The sequence below is a fragment of the Cyprinus carpio genome, chromosome A21 (assembly GCF_018340385.1).
Source record: "Cyprinus carpio isolate SPL01 chromosome A21, ASM1834038v1, whole genome shotgun sequence".
Lineage (NCBI taxonomy): Eukaryota > Metazoa > Chordata > Actinopteri > Cypriniformes > Cyprinidae > Cyprinus > Cyprinus carpio.
This window is the reverse complement of record NC_056592.1, coordinates 12,718,847-12,736,877: the sequence shown is the minus strand read 5'-3', so window position 1 is coordinate 12,736,877 and position 18,031 is coordinate 12,718,847. Positions and strand designations below refer to the sequence as shown.

At 34.8% G+C, this 18,031-nt stretch overlaps 1 long non-coding RNA gene across 1 annotated transcript; it reads left to right on the top strand.

The window, feature by feature from the left end:
* Positions 1-472: 472 nt before the first annotated feature.
* LOC122134679 lies at positions 473-5,640 on the top strand. Its single transcript, XR_006153025.1, has 3 exons — positions 473-772; positions 4,986-5,046; positions 5,157-5,640. It is a non-coding gene; the product is annotated as an uncharacterized LOC122134679 (long non-coding RNA).
* The last annotated feature ends 12,391 nt before the right edge of the window (positions 5,641-18,031 follow it).

Genomic DNA, 18,031 nt, shown 5'->3' with positions numbered 1-18,031 from the left:
CGAATTCAGTCCAAAAGTGCCTTCAAAATAAGCAGAATGATCAAAAAATAGCAAAAATAGGCATTTTCACTCTAGAGTCATCAATACTTTTGTTCCATTTTCCTGTTAAAACTAATTTATTTATTTGTTAAAAATCTACATTGCCATTCAAAAGTTTTAGGTCTGTAAGATTTTTTTTTTTGTACTGTTTTTGAAAGAAGTCTCTTATTCTTAGGTAGAACACTATAGCATAAATAAACAGACATTAACTAAAAGTGACAAAAGTCCACTTTCACAGCTGCATTTTAACTTCTGAATTTTAAAGTATGGTAAATATAGTCCATCCAGTCTTATTCTAAGGTTGAAGTTTGGGCCTACGTTGCTAGTAGGTTACTCTACCTCAAATTTTTTTTTGGTAGTGCAGTATCTGATACAAATGAATTTTATTAACTGTTAAGGACTATCATGGCTCCCCTTCAGTTTAAAAGCGGCTTGCTATTCTTCAGCTGTACGATCAGAACGACAGTCTGGCTGACCAGCAGAGTGCTAACGGTGGGCCGGCGACTTGATTCATTGTTGTGAATCATCTCTGTAGGTCTAAAAAGCGTGTTCATTTCAACACCTCCTTAGAACATGAGAGGGAGTTCGGTACAAGGAGGGGGGAGGGAGGGCTATCTCTGACTCACATTGGACACAGAGGAGCCGAAAAAGGTAGCTGAAGGTTTCTCTGTCATCCCCTATCCCGTCACTATCAGACCGCCACGAGGAGATGTGCTCTGACTCACGGTGAAGTGTAAGTACTTAATGTACCAAGAGCAGCATGTATCGGTGTAGGGATGCTTAAACAATGACGATACAGTGGGGTAAGTTGTGAGGCATAGGCATCAGGTGTGGGTTGTTTGTGGGCGGCAGCTGAGAGGAACATGTCATTCAAAAAGGGGCGTGAGGCCTTTATATTATATTACAATTGTGCTGATGTTATGAAAGGTCATAGATGATCATCCCACACACTGCAAATTCATTCCTGACCATGAAATCATGTTTTCAACATTTTCTGTTTCATGCTAGACCTTATTATCCACTGAAGTTTATTAAATACTATTTTATTATTTGAAATATTATTATTATTTTTATTTTTTGTTATAATGTGGTTTTCAATGGTAGAAACTAAACTTTAAAGAGTTACTCCATCCCAAAATGAAAATTTTGTCATTAATCACTTACCCCCATGTCGTTCCAAACTCGTAAAAGCTTTGTTCGTCTTCGGGACACAATTTAAGATATTTTGGATGAAAACAGGGATGCTTGAGACTGTCCCATAGACTGCCGAATAAATAACAGTGTCAAGGTCCAGGAAAGTATGAAAAGCATCATCAGAATAGTCCATCTGCCATCAGTGATTCAACCGTAACGTTACGAAGCGACGAGAATACTTTTTGTAAATGAAACTAAAATAACGACTTTATTCAACAATTCCTCTCCTCTGTGTCTCTCCAAATCAGTGTAGCGCCATTTTGGCAAATCTGAGCAGTACGCAGGCGGCGTACGATCTTCTGTCTCAGCCGGGCTTCGCCGATGCGCTGTTTGCTTTCAAACCAAAGTGTAAATACACGTAAAAAAAAGTATCCTTGTTGCGCGGCTGATACAGAAGAGCGTACACCATCTGCGTACTGCTCAGATTTGCCAAAATGGCGCTACACTGATTTGGAGAGACACAGAGGAGAGGAATTGTTGAATAAAGTCATTATTTTTGTTTTCTTGGTGTATTAAAAAGTATTCTCATCTCTTCGTAATGTTACGGTTGAATCACTGATGGCAGATGGAGTATTCTGACAATGCTTTTCATACTTTCCTGGACCTTCACACTTATTTATTTGGAAGTCTATGAGACAGTTTTCATCCAGAATATCTTAAATTGTGTTCCGAAGACGAACAAAGCGGGGAACATGGGGGTAAGTGATTAATGACAAAATTTTCATTTTGGGATGGAGTAACCCTTTAATAGCTATTGATTTCCACTTTCTATGATGTTAGACGGTGCTACAAATCTTAAATTGTTTACCATAGTATAGTGAAAACTGACTTAAAAGCAGTATTTTCCAAATCGGTTTCAAAATCAAGGAAAATTCCTTAACTAAGACCGAAAATCTTACTGAGGAACTTGCAGTCATTGTGATTAAGCACAACTGTGAACACTTTTCTAATGAACTAGCTTTTGGAAGTATTTTTCTGATTGTTAAAGCAAGTTCACCCAAAAATTAAAATTTGCAGAAAACCGACTCATCATCAGGTCATCCAACATGTATGAGTTTGTTCTTTCATCATAACAGATTTGGAGAAATTTAGCATTGTTTATTTCTTCATTGGAACAGTTTTGTGGAGTTTTTTTGTGCCGTCAGAATGAGAGTCCAAACAGCTGCTAAAAACATCACAGTATTCCACACTCCAGTCCATCAATTAACATCTTGTGAAGTGAAACACACAGCTTTTTCACTTCACAAGATGATTATTATTGGACTGAAGTTGGTGTTGATTACTTGTGAAGTATTTTATAAGTGGTTACTTTCATTCTGACAGCACTCATTCACTGCAAATGATTTATTGGTGAGCAAGTGATGCTAAGTAATGTTAAATTTCTCTAAATTTGTTCCGAAGAAGAAGCAAACTCATCTACATCTTGGATGGCCTGAGGGTGAGTACATTGTCAGTATTTAATACATCACAACTAAACAAGCGGACAGGGATTTCATCAGAGTTTAAAATTTAAATCAAACTAAACAAGACATGAAAAGAAATCACAATATTTAATTCATTAATTAATTAATTCATTCAAAAAAAAAAAAAAAAATAATAAAAACTCCTTTTATTTAAACAGGGTCAGTGGACACTTTGGATTCATAAAAGGGGTGCTTTGTTCACAAAAGTCTGTGAAGTTTTTTTTTTTGTTTGTTTTGTTGAAAAGAGAATGTATGAGTGATTTGTGATGTTTAATGAATTTCTCAGAGAGAAGAATTAAGTTGTATGCATGAAGAAGTCCTCTTATGGACCCCACTGTGAGAGGTCATGTCTGTGGGCAGAGAATTACATGAACAGTACAGTCATTCAATGAGTCACCAAGACCTCCTAATGTCCACTACAGAACGTCTTCAGATTACAACACCACCACCCACAAAAAAAAAAAAAAAAAAAAAAAAAAAAAAGACTACATTAAAGAACACTATGAGAGTATGTGACAAGGTTGACATTTCATAGCACAGATTTGCCAAAACAAGCTCTTTCTGAGTAAAAATTAGTACAATGTTACAGACAAATTTGTAACAAAAATATCAGTATCATGATATGACCTGCTTTAGCTTGGATCTTTTTCATGTATATGTACGTGATCATGTACGCTTTGAGTCATGTTGGTTTATTCTGCGATAAATACTAGTTAACTGCACATTAATGTTACATGGCTAAACATTAATTAAAATACACATCTAATATAACCAAATTGTGTTTTATATGTTAACATCACAATAGACATTTATCTCTCAATTAACCACTTTAAATTGAATTGGAAAATTAAATTGATAATAACGTAATAATTATATACATAACCATTTATATAGTATATATATATGCATATTAAATAAAAGTCATTTATTTTCTATTTATTTACAGTAGTCATAAAATGTAACTCCTTTAATATGCACGACTCAAGTTTCATTGTGTTTTGATGATGTTTCAGGGTGTTTTCGAATGAACCCATTTTGTTAAATGAAGTGGGCTTTAAATGATATCACATGTTCAGGTAGTAGGGAGTAGTGAAGACTGCATAGGGACCCTGTCGACTGGAACACAGCTTGTGTTTAAGCTATACTATGAACAGTGCCCTCCCTCTTTGACTTCCATCTCTGATATCTAGACATGTAATCATTTCTTCAATGACTTTCTTTATTCAAGCAAGCACCTCAATGGCCTCATTTGCAGGAATGACAGGGCAATATTTGCTCGCAGCTTACTGAAGCACTCAGGCCCTATGGGGAGATATGAGGCAGCCTTGTTAATATTCCACTCAGTGGTCAGACTCTTGTGAGGGATCACAGCAGATGAAGCATGGCATCGTGTAAAAGTGATGCGCTGTGTCACTAACAGGAATATTGAAGAGGACTGCTCTCCTTGACTGTGTCCTCTCCTTTCCTCCCTCCCTCTTGGGAAACGCTTCTCACGATTTCCTCTCCTCAGCACTAATTCGAGGAGAGTCTGGCACCCCCACGCTCTCCCACAAATATATTACACTCAACCTGCTGAAAACTAAACATGGAGACCAATGATTGCAAAAACCGCCATGTTGCCCAATTAGAATTTCAACATTTGTTTCTCACTCATCTTGTAAAGCCTTTTAAGTGTTTCAAACAACCTTCAGCTGAGCATGCAAGCTCAATTATAATTTAAAAAAAGGATGATTAGAAAACATTCTAAGCACAATGCATAGGAAATGAGACATGCACTCAGGGGCAATTAAAGTACACTAGAAAGTACTAAAAGCAGTTTGGAAAATCGGTTCAGACTGACTTGGGGCCCTCTCTGCTACTCTGACCATTTTAAGATTTACTGTCGACTGACTATGTGCATCATTTTTGCATTTAGGCAGATTAAGAGCGTTGTACATTGACTCCCCCCACCTACAATCCCTGCCGGTACTGAGACTCAAACCCGCAACCTTTGGGTTACAAGTTCAACTCTCTAACCATTAGGTCACGACAAATCTAAAAACAAATCTTTTAACAAATATATGTAACTTGGATCAATTTAAGATAAATGGTCGACTGACTATATGCATCTTTTTAGGCAAATTACGTATGTATGATTGAAAAAAAAAAAAAAACACAAACACATATTAAAGATTTATAGAATTTCCTGTTAAAACAAATCAATTCAGTGAAGTGGAACATGCATTCATTTCATGCTGAGTTATAATTTCATTACAAAACTCAAACTATATGTTGTCTGCACTATTTTAGACACATCATCATTGTGACATCATTCCAACAATGACTGGTTTGGGATAATCGCTCAATTACGGTATGTATAAGTTTTTTGATGGTTTTGCTTTGTAATATAACTGAACTTTACTTGTTTTTTAAATTCTTTGTAAATGTGTTGATGTTTTCTTTCTCTTTTTTGACTTTTAGGTATGTGAGTATATGAAAGCTACATGTAAAAGTTTATAAGAAACTGCTACATAATGTGTTCAGTAGCAAAGGAGGTGCTTCTACATAGAAGATATCACGCATTATGGTAGTTGCAGACAAGGTGTGGTGAATTGCATTTAATTTCTTAAGTTTTTATCGGGTATAGCTAACTTAATCAGTTTTTATTATTGTGCCCAGTGAGCTTTTGAAAGCCACGACTATCAGCGGATCCGTCTATGAGCAGATATATTAGGGATTTTTAGCGCTCCTGTGTGTATCTATGTAAGCGCTCGGTGAAGAGTGTGAAGAGATGATCATTGTAGACAATCACAGACATATCTGTTGAGCACAAGAACAAAATGGCCAATCAGAGGTGTTTGAGAATACACACAACAGTGCTCAAAATACTGGCATCGTCACATTAAAATTTCAGTACCGACTGGTACAATCATAGATACTTTTGACAACACTACTTTGAACAAATCATTTGTATTCTGAGAAAACAAAAGTGTTTTTTGACCTTGCATACATGTAAACATATTGTAGGAGATTTAAAAATGGCAAAATAAAAAATTCTTTTCCAGAAGGGGGTGACCCTCTAGAGCAATAACACAATTGATCACAACCCAAAGTCCAACAACAACACTGAAAACACAACCAGTTCCTCCTCTCCAGAAAGTTACACTCCTATTTCTGAGGCAAAGCAGTGTTGGATTGCAGACAAGTCAGCCTATCAATTCACTGTCTCAGAAACAAGCAATGTGTATCCATCGTTTACAGAAAGTAAACCACACTGGTACAATACATGGTGGCTTGTTTTGTAGATATGTGGGACAGCTTGGCCACGCGGTGCCCTTCTGAGCCACATGGATGTGACTCAGAGTGTAATAACCAGCGAATGAGGGCATTAAGTCTGTGTGACAGTGTTCCGAAGGCCCACTTTACATCTGACAGGGGGCTGTTAAAGGTCAAGGCCACATCCAGCGCTGTTATTCCTCTAATTTCACTCCCTGTCAGAAGCGTTCTGCTCTTTGTTTGTGTGAATGGTTTAAGTAGTTTTATTTAGGCCCATCAACCAACAGTATTAATTTAATTATTAACGTCATTTGTCATCATACAAGACAGTTATTAGAAAATATGGCGTACTGTATGGTGAAATGTGACGTATGTGTAGTTTTCACCCAAAGATCAAATGGTTCCTCAGGGACGAGCTGGTCACGGACTACATCAAGCTCATCAATCCAATGATACAAAAGTGTGAATTCTACTCGGACACAGTCATTTACAGGACACATGATGATAAAGTGTCTGTTCAGTCATTTATTAATGTTAACATTTCACACTATAAAGAAACTTTTGGGCAGTTTAAGGCCTCGATTTCATGGTTTTTGAATTTAAAGTTGCAATGAAACAGAAGTAGGAATTTTCATATTGTGACATTTCACAATCTGAGTTTCCCTCAGACTGATGAACAAGAAACTAATATTTCAACAAGCTATGAAAATGAATGCTTTTTTTATTATTATTTAATTATTAGCAGTAACTTAAGTCAAGGCACAGCTGGTCACGTGATCAACATTAAGGTATAGCTCCTGATAAACAGACTGTGATGTTTTTTTTATATTTTTTATTGTTTAGTGTCATCTTTATATAGCTGACTCAGATGTTATAAAGAATTTTATTTTATTTGAAGGTTTTTATTTTATTAGGAGTTTTTTATTTTTATTTTTTATTTTAGTTCTTTGTTGTTGTTAACATTTCTTTTAATTTGAGAAGTATTTTGCAGTTTTTTAGTGTTTATTTGGAATTTAAAAAAATAAAAAGTAAATTTGACCTTAAATGTCCATTCTCTGTGTCTTTAAGCATTTGTTACAAAAAGAACATGAACTAAATATTATCTCATAATAGCCTACAGTCAAAAGGAATTCACTATTGCCACATGATGTTACATTACATGTGTACATTAATCAAAATGAATGTCAATATATAATCAGACTATATATTTTTAGTATTTCAGGTATTAATATTAAAGATTCTAGGTATTCTAGGTTCTAGGTAAAAGTTATTAGAATTAAAATCCATGTAAAAATAGCTCATATTACATCTAACAAAACAAACTTTCGCTTCAGAATGGTATGGTTCACCTTACTTACTTACTTATTGCGTCAGTTAATGGTCATATTTGCTTTAGAATCATAGCTAACATCCAGTATAGAAAAGTGTCAGCCATTAAGCGAGTGAACACCAGTGGGCGGGGCTTATGGTGCGATGACGTGTGATTGGTCGATGTCTTGCCCTGGAGACGACCATATGCAAATATACCATTGTGACCACAGGTGTGGCCTGGCTGATTCATCATGAAAGAAAAAGTGATGTTAAGTGACGTTGACGGCCGACAAAAAGGGGTGCTAATGCAATGTGTTTTTGCTTATAAGAAACCAAAACTAACACAAAGGAGGGTGGGCTCGTGATAAAGGTGGTTGGGAGAAGCTAAAAGGAAAAAAAGCCAACAGTTACATCAGGATACCTTTGCCCGCCTCTCTCACTATACACAACATACATTTTGCATTCTACTCTTTTCAAGGATATAGTTCATACAATAGGCACATTCTAGGTTGCCAAAAAACAACAACACAAAAATTTTTTGGAATAGAAGTTCCCACCAGTTTGTTAACAATTAAGAATTTTAAATCAGTTAAGCCAAAGAAATCTATAATTTAAATTTTTTTTTACAAAAACTGACAATGGTGTGAAACGAATCCCCAAATAGAATTATGTAAGAAATACAAACACATTTTCAAATGATTGGAATACTAGGGTTTGTCCTGCAGGGTTGTGGTGGGTGGAACATAAGTCGCACCTTAGGTTGCCAAAAAATAAACAAAAAAACAACAACAATATGCTACAATTAAAAAATGTAAAATCAGCTAAGCAAAATTGGCCTTTATGTTGGATTGGTTCCTAGCTTCAGTGCTGAACTCTGGGTAGGACAAATGAGCCCAATGCACAGTCCGTTATAGTCTGCATCCACAAAACCTGTAACTGCCTGTAAAGTTAGGGAGAGACCTCCTTTACTGGCCGGTGAAGGAAGTTCGTTCTGCCACAGCACTCTGTTTGGAGTGGGTGGGTTGCCAGAAAAAAAAAAAAAAAAAAATTCCCAGCAATATGCCATAAATAAGAAATTTAACAAAACATATTAATGTCATCTTGTGTACTACTACTTAATATGCATACTCAAGTACAAATATAATATTCATTAAAGCAAAACATGCTATTAGTGATTTGATTAATCGCAAGTTGTGCTTACCCCTGATTTTATATTCCGTAAAGAACTGTGTCCTTAAACTCCATGCAAATTCTGCAGAGTGTCAGCCAACTTCAAATCAATTTGTAAACTCCCAGTAGAGTGCATCACAAGCATTTGCATGTGGGTTCATAAGAGCCTTATATATCCTTATATACTTCACAAACCTATTGGTTTTGGCAAACATAGTTTATAAGATTAACATGTACATTTGCATTAAATGACATGCAGATATTGGCCTGTAAAGCATGCAGGCTTTGGAGGTCGAGTGCTATCAGAGATAGAGAAGTGAACGGGAGTTGTTTGTGATGAGCTAAAGCCATGATATATCCGAACATGTGGAATAGACCATGGTGTAACTTGACATGTTAATGGAGGCCTGCTGTGTCTCAGGATAATCTTGTAAGCACTGTTTGTTTTCTGCGTAATTAAACAGAGTGAGTGCCTGCTAGTGTCCTCTCTAATGTGCGCTGCCCTCTCTGTTGCTCTCTCACTTTATCTGTGCACTCTCGTTAAGCAATAGCACTATTAGGATTGCAGGCAATTCCTTGGACTCATTCCAGCCCGACCAAACATTTAGGAAGAAAATAATAAAATAAAGTATTAAATAATATTATTTCACTGCTGGTTATATAAGCTCTATATAATCATGTATGTGACGAAGAAAAAATCTTAAAAATAAAAATCTTGAATATAATGTCACATTAAAAATACATATGGGATAATATATAATATTATATAATCAATTATGATGTCACTTGTATTTTTACTTTGAAAACTACTGATCATGGACATTCAAATATATTGTGCATCCCTATCATATATCATGTCGTATGGTATCATATAATAAAATGAAAATATTAAACACCAATCTGATGCAGATATTCCACATAATAAATATAATAAAGCCATATAATAAATACGAATAAATACTTAGTTTCATTATTTACCTTCTTCTTTTCAAACTTTAGTTGCATTGCCTCATACAGTATGTATAGTTAAGAATGTGTCTGGACTTCCTTCAACTGGTGTGCCAATTTTTTCTCTGACAGCTCTTTGAAATACTGTGCCATTTAAAAATGTTTTTTGACGTTTTGATGTATTTTTAACACATCTGCTTTGTAATCTAAATTAAACACAGTTGCTCTTGAACTGCATTGCACAAACAAACTCTAAGGATGCTGATTTCTCAAGCCTTTAAATGCCTCCACATTAGGAAGTGACTGAGCTGGACTGCAGGCCCTCAATATGCCGGCAATTAAGCCTGAGCACCACTAAAAAGCATTGACCGTGGGGTCGAAGCTCACTGTGCTCTGATTTACTGGCCCCTCTCCATTGAGAAAATGAGAATGTCCTGCTGGGAATGTCCGGATGCTGGAATGCAGCTGAACAGACATGTATGCAATAACCTTGAGTTGGTGTGTAAATTATGTGCTGTTTACAGTTATAATCAGCTTTGAGTGATTTGACTCCAGCTGGTGTTGGTGTGTGGATTATGTGATGTTTCTTGAGTTCTTTTCAATAAATATAATCACTGACCGATGATTTTTTTGAGTGATTTGACTCCAGGGCACGTGCGTAACTTTGATAATGTTCTTTTCAATAAATAAACTGACCGATGATTTTTTTAATGCACCATGGCTTCTTGTGGCATTAATGTGCTTTATTTTTATTTTTTTTATTGTGTGTAATGTTTTCTTTTATTTATGAGAATGACTCAGGTAGAAAACGTCAGTGAGCTATTCATATTTGCTTTATTTACAGATAAAGCAGCTTAAGAATAGCTCTGTTTCTGTGTTATACCTAAGAAATAGCGATAATTATCTAATTATATTTGGTGGTAATAAATGAGGTGGTTATGATGGATTCGTCATGGAAGATTTGTCAATTACCAATCACTAATAAACAATGTCAAAATAAAATATTATCAGCACACATGGCACCACAATAAACATTAACTAAATAGCATGAAATGCTCAAAAGATCATGAAAAGAATTATATATTATGTATTAATGAACAAGAACTACGACTTTGCTATGAATAATCCATAATATTTAATGCATGCAATGGTTCTGAGCATTTTCATTTTTTTTTTTCATTTTACAGTAGTCAACCAGTAGTCCGCATATTGTGTTTGCAATGATCGCTTCAAGGTAAGGTACATGTCTAGTGCAATTTGACAAGCTTATGTACAAAAATTCATCATTCAAAATGTTAAGTTTGCATTGGTTTCATCCTCTTCATACATCCCAACACTTGCATGTCTTCATTTTTATTTTAGTCTGGTTGGTCGTGAAATTGTGGACAATATATAGCACAATTAGCATATATTCCTCTGGGAAGGGTGTTATGATTAATTTTGTATCACCAGAGATGACATCATTTCTACGCACTTCACAGTTGCACAGATAATAGTGCAAACACAAGAGTTGTGAAGTCTCAACATAGAAGCAGCTGCTGTGGAGGAGGCAAATTGATGTAACTTGCATTCCCTGGTCAGCGTGATTTCATGTAATTCAGATGAGTAATGAAGAGCATGATTATGGAAGAGTTCAGATGGTCTTATTAATAAACGTATTCCTACTCATTTATGGATGCTCATTTTATACCATTTAACGAATCATGTTGACGAGAGAAAACAATGTCTTATCAAAATATTTATTACCCAATAAAATGTAAACTCGTGGCTGGTGGTAATACATAGTGTAAATGATAATAACGTTTATTTATCTTACTATTACAACTTTAAATGATATCATAATTGTATGATTATGATAATAATAATAAATTATTCTATAAGCATATTAGAATGATTTCTCAGTCACTGAAGACTGCAGTAATGTCTGCGAAAATTCAGCTTTGCCATCACAGAAATAAATTACATTTAAAATATATTAAAACTGAAAAACAGTTATTTTATAATTGTAATAATACTTCACATTATCACTGTTTTTATTGTATTTTTTGATCAAATAAATGCTTCCTTAGTGAGCATAAGAGACTTAAAATATATATATATATTTTTTTTTAAATATTCCACACCTTTAAAACACTTGTGTATATTAATGGAAAATGTATAACAAACAAATAAATGACAAAACAAAATTTGGCATTTTCAACGACTTCCGTCCACTGGCCTTTTAATTTACCTTTTTTTTTTTCTCCAGGGTAAAAAGATCCACATTTCACTCCCTAACATGCTAATGATGGCATATGCCATATGAAAAAAGTCGGAATCACTTGAAGTGTTAAGACCAGTCTGACGCTTTCATAGGTCAGTGAGATTTTGGCAGTGTAACATGAGACACTGATCCTAGACAAGCTGTCAGGTGGCCAATAAAGAAAAAGAGCTATGTGACAAGCAAATTACGAGTTCTACCTCAGCGACGGGGCTGGATTTAGATACAGCTTAAAATCTTGCTGTTGGATTCTTCTAGTTTTAAAACTACTTTCATCTTCATTCCTGAAACAACCAACGTTTCAAACTCTTATACTGCAGTCTGAGCATCCAACATTTGGTGACGTGTATGTATCTATCTGAGCTTGACTGATGGCAGTGAGCAACACTTTTGGCTGAGACCTGGTGCAAACCACTGTCTGGTGGGAGAGAGAGTCAGTACGAATGTTCTAGTGTGTCATTCAGTGCTTGATTCCTGATATCTCTATGAGAGCTGCGAGCTGGGTTAACCTGGTCTCAACTGGCCATTCTTTGACTGCCAGTCCAGAAAGTATTTCCTCATTCAGTCGGCCCATTCCAGCACAGGGTTGGATTATATTTAGAGCGTCTCACACATGTCTCTTTGTGTAATCTCTCTGAGGTGTAAACTCAATGAACAGTTATTTAGAGCTAATTTTGCTGACTCATTCCAGAATATAAAGGGTACTTTATAAAGGGTAATTCATATTTTAATTAACCTAAAGACTCATTTTAGAACATAATGATTAGTATTTGAACAAAACATCTGCCAGAAGACACATTTAAGAACAATGGTGGTGTAAGTAATAAAAGGATAACTCTTCATATGACTTCATATCTGACACCCAGACTTTATTTTGCAATTACAGCATCAGATCTTGCAATATGGCTTTTATAACTTAAAAATGAAACTTTATATCTCAAAATGTGACTTCAAATCTCAAAACTGATTAATTGTTATTAGTAATCACAACTTTATATTTCACAGGTGCAACTTTATATCTTATACCTATAGACTTCATCTAGCAATTTAGCCTTCATATTTCACAAATTAGATTTTATATCGCAAAAGTGCAACTTTGTTTCTAGTAATTGCGACTTTATATGGCACAATTGAGGCTTAAAATTCTATTACAACTTTATGTCTGGCACTTTGGCCTTAATATCTCAAAATTGCAACTTTGTTTAGTAAGTGCGAATTTATATCACGCACTTGCGGCTTTACATCTCACACATATACTTTACATCACAATTTAGCCTTGTAGCTCACAAATTAATCTTTATATTTACAAATGAGACATTAGCCCCTGGTTTTACAGACAAGGCTTAAGCCTAGTCCTAGACTAAAATGTAAGTCTTAGCTGTTTCAACTGAAATAAACTTGCACTGACTGATCTTAAAATATATCAGTGCCCTTGTTTTGTCTCAATAAGCACCCCAATAATGTTTTTTTTCTAAGCATGTTTATAAAAATTACTTAAATGTCCTAATTAAACTATGGCTTAGTCTAAGCCCTGTCTGTGAAACCGGGCCTAGATCTCCCAACTGCAATTTTGTTTATAGTAATTATGACTTTATATTGCAAATTTTTTTTTTAAAATTTGAAATTTTGTTTGTATTAAGTATTTTTTTGGCATTTTATCTCACACAAGAGACTTTATTCCTCATCTTAAACTTAATATAACAATCATCTTTTTTTATTTTTCACCTCTTTATCTGTATGTCAAATCCTTAGGCTCTTTAAAAAGCAAAAAAAGAGTCAGTTCCATTTTTAGCCAATTAGAGAACTAGCTAATCCGAAACAACCTCTAAATAATTATATGCATTCAAGTTTGTCAATCCTTCTTTGGAGGGAGGAGTTTTGGTGAGAAGGTGTTGTTCAGAACTTTTGAGTTTTGAACAGTTTTGAAACTTTTTGAATCTTTTTAAAGCATGTCTTAAATGCTTGTGCCCAGAGTACAAAAACTTTGGCACAGTTTGATGATGCATCTCTGAACAAGATGTTTGGAGAGGCTGTTCTATTCCAAATAAATATTGGCAGAGTGGTTTGATCATCATGACTCTGAGTGACACATTCACAGCGCAGTCTGTCAACAATGTGTCCATCACACATGCTGTGCCTGGCTCACTAACCTTTAACTCTTAGTCAGAAGTGTGGGATCTCAAATCACACCTCAGACCTGACAGCAAAAACAAAGTTTGAAACATATTAATTGATCTTTAACAGAATAAATAAATAAATTAAAATTAACATGAACAAAATGCTTGAAAGAGTTGATGCACAGGAAAGTTTGCTAAAGCTGCACTCTCTGAATGTCATCCTTGAAGATGTATTCGAAAGTTTCAACATACTTAATAATGAAGTTTGTAGAGTTGATGTACGGGAGATTTTATCTGAATTTTGAGGTTAATTAAGAACAAGTAATTTAGGAATTTTTACAAGACTTGACATGTCTTAAACTATGCACACAATTGATTTCAATATAAATATTGATTTGAAAGAAATTATCTCACCATTTTAAATCACATTTGCTTTCATTGAGTCATCATCCATTGTGCATTTATCCTTCATTAAAGGCTCAAAATCATCTCATTAATTAATTGCATGTTTGTAGATGCTGTTGTTGACATGTGTCAACAAGTAAACTAACTCCCATTCACTGTTTTGTTACTCCAACAAAACAGCAGCAGCGCTCAGGGCCTCTTTGAATCTCAGAGCAGAGTATCGCTTTGAACACAGCAATTAAAAATTAATCTAGAAACTATAAACTGCAGAAACAAGTGTGTTTGTGTTCTTCTGAGGATCAATGCGCTGAGAGACTTCATTTCAATATCTTAAAATAACAACCGAAAGAGGGACAGACAATTGTGTGTGAAAAGATGTTGGCTTTAGGAAACAAAAAGGTTGGGATAAAAGTGATGAATAGTAGCAGTGAAAACACTTAGTACAATTTTCTTTTTTTTTTTTTTTTTTTTAATAAAAACTGGAGTGATGATGCTGAAAATTCAGCTTTCCATCACAGGAATAAATGACATTTTAAATTGTAATACTATTTCATAATATTAGTGTTTTTATTGTATTTTTAAACACATAAATACAGCCTTGATGAGCATCATTTAAAGCTTTTAAAAATAATGTTTCCAAACCTTTAAGTTGCACTGTACAGGTACTGTATATATATGTATGTACTATACATAGAGTCCTAAAATTTTGAGATTAATCTATGAGTTTTCCAATTAAACTTCTAAATAAAGTTGCATACACTTTAAATTAGACAATAATGCAAAATACAATAATTTTCACTACTGGTCACTGTATAATTTGGGCAGGCTGATTTGTATTTTATTTTACAGTATGATTTCTATACACTTTCCAGAATCTCTGTGCCTGTGGCAGGGCTGTCTGAGGATGTTTCTTGCTAGTAAATCACACTTGCACCTTTGGCCTGCCAATATGAATTATAGGGCTGTAATCCAGGCCCAGGGGCATATTACTGAGGAAGAATCCATAAAGGCTGGCATTTGTGTCAGCATTATTAGGAATGAGCAGTATGAAATTTACAATCATATTGAAGCATCGCCTTCAGTTAAGGGAAGACAGTAACTATGGCAATGCTAGAGATTGACACTGAGGACAGAGGTGGGATCCATGCTTCGAACTGAATCACAACACAATGACAAAGATTTAGTGGAGAACAGTGTGTACAGTTATTATCCTGGCAGCAAATGATGATGTAATCAAGATGTTTTATATGCAGAAGGAGAACATATCTTATTGTCGATGAGACAGTAGTGCTGCAGTATACTGTTATTAAATGTTGAATAACAGGATGTATAAAAATAAACTGATAGTTCCTGCTGTTTACGAGCACTATTACACTCACAATTCATCACGCCATGTTTAATTATGTTTACTGATGTCTATTTTATGCCACTGACATGTTTCTCATTTTCTAAGCAATCCCCTAATGGCGTTCTTGCATTTAGGAGTTTCACACTGTTTCAAACCTGAGTCACTCATGTGGGTTTATGGACATCTTGCTCATCGACATTTGTGTAAAACTGAGTGTCCTTAAAAGACATCAATAATTTTTATACATCCTCTGCTGGTCAAACTCTGCAATTACATCGACAAAAAGAGAAAGAAAGGGATTTTTTTTTAAACCCCACCAAACAGCAATATTAAACGGGAAAAGAGAAAAATTCTTAGTTTTGGGGTCACAACACTAGATGAACTAGCAATAAAATGTGAAAGTTCAAACTATTCCTGGCTGTTTATCATCATTTGTTTCTCATTTGCCACTCTGTATTTATACTTCTAAAAGATCCCGATACTAAAAACAGGTTTATTTTTAAGGTCCCTGATCATTTCAGTTTGATCTTAAGAGCTTGTGCGACACATGACAGCACAGACTGTTTTATGAACCTGTCGCAAATTTAATGCAGACTCTGAAAAGGCTGTTATTGAAAGACGGGGCAGATATAAACTATGATGGACACCATAGCAAACCTGCAAGCTGGTGTGTGAGCAATGAATTACAGCATTCAGCTCTGCTGCTGGGTTCACATGCAAAGGGGTATTTACATAAAGTTCTTAAAGGTGCAGCAGCACAATAGCAATATTTCATATCACACAGAACTCATTATAAAATCAAGCAGCTTTCTGTTGGTCAGTATGGTTCGCTTAAATGACCAATTTGAGCGAAATCTGCATAGGGAGCTTTTTTGCCTTCATACAAAACTCCTTATCGCAGAGATTCCTATTGAAATGACTGAGTTTTGTCAAACAATGGTAAACATAACAGCACTTTATAAGGGTGGGAAACGGTCCAGATACTAAATATAAATGTGACCCTGGACCATAAAACCACTTTTTTTAAAATTGAGATTTATACATCGTCCAAGCTGAATAAATAAACTTTCCATAGATGTATGGTTTGTTAGGATTGGACAATATTTGGCTGAGATACAACTATTTGAAAAACTGGAATCTGAGGGTGCAAAAAAATCTAAATATGAAAAAAAAAAAAAAAATTGCCTTTAAAGTTGTCCAAATTAATTTCTTAGCAATACATATTACTAATCAAAAATTACGTTTTGATATATTTATGGTAGGAAATTTACAAAATATCTTAATGGAACATGATCTTTACTTAATATCCTTAATTATAATGATTTTTGGCATAATTTTTTTTAAAATTTTGTATCAGATACATTTAAAACTAAAATATGAGACATTCTGAAACAATCATTTTACTAACAAAGGACCTCTTAAAAATAATAAAGGAACAAAATAAGTGCAACAAAATTAGATAAAATAATAAAAAAAACTGTAAAAGATACTGTAATTTTTTAATAATGATTACCTTGTTTACATATGCCAAAATTAATGCGCTTCACAGAGCCATACATTTCTAAACTGATAATGTATTCAAAAACTGCACGTAAAGAGCAACACAAAACACTCTCTATGTGTCTGTTGTCTGCTCCGGCTCAACACATTTTCTAATTTGACTGTATCTCCACATCATTCAAACTGTGTCCCCAAAAGAAGGAAAGCAGTTGTTTATCAGGTTTGTGTGATACACAGTGTTTGCAAAGCAGCGGATCAAGCTCATGGCTTAAAAACGCAATGCCACTGAGCTTTATCCGATTACAGTCCACAGCAACACAGTTTGCTGAATGATGCTCTGTTACAATTACTTTTGATCATCTACTCTCATTATATATGCCAGCAAAACAATTTAAGGCAATTTTAATACTTCCATAATGAATAATGTTGTACATACTAAGAACAATGGAATAAAATCTGTTCACTATTCACTAGGGCATATTTGCTGTTTTTCATAATTTAATAGCACTGACCTCGTTTTTGGATAGTTTATCATAAGGTAATTAATCTCATTGCTTCATATATCCATGGCAATTATTCCAGGGCAGTTGATTTCCCTCCCTCCTTTTTTTTTAATTAGCACACTGTAGGATTTTATGAATAAAAAAATGCTAGCATGCTTCTCTATGTGCTCACAGGGGACTCATTTTGCCTTTTGGCCCAGATTCTTTGCTTTAAGCTTTCATTAGGTAATCTCACTGATGTACAGTATATTACCTATCCTCTCGCTCTCTCTGTATCACACATAATTTCCCTCTCACTCCTTCCTTAGACCTCTCTTGCAATCTTTCTGTGGCTCAGCAGTTTTTTCCTTCTAAATAAAAACCAATTAGTCTTGGCACCTACATTAAATATAGGTTAGAGGAGCCACCTATTCATCTTTAGAGGCTGACACCTCTGTTGAGGTGCTGGAAGACAAAAAGAGGAAACATTAGAATGTTTGTAGACGGGATGCAGCCGAAGAAATGCTTTTCCTAAAATA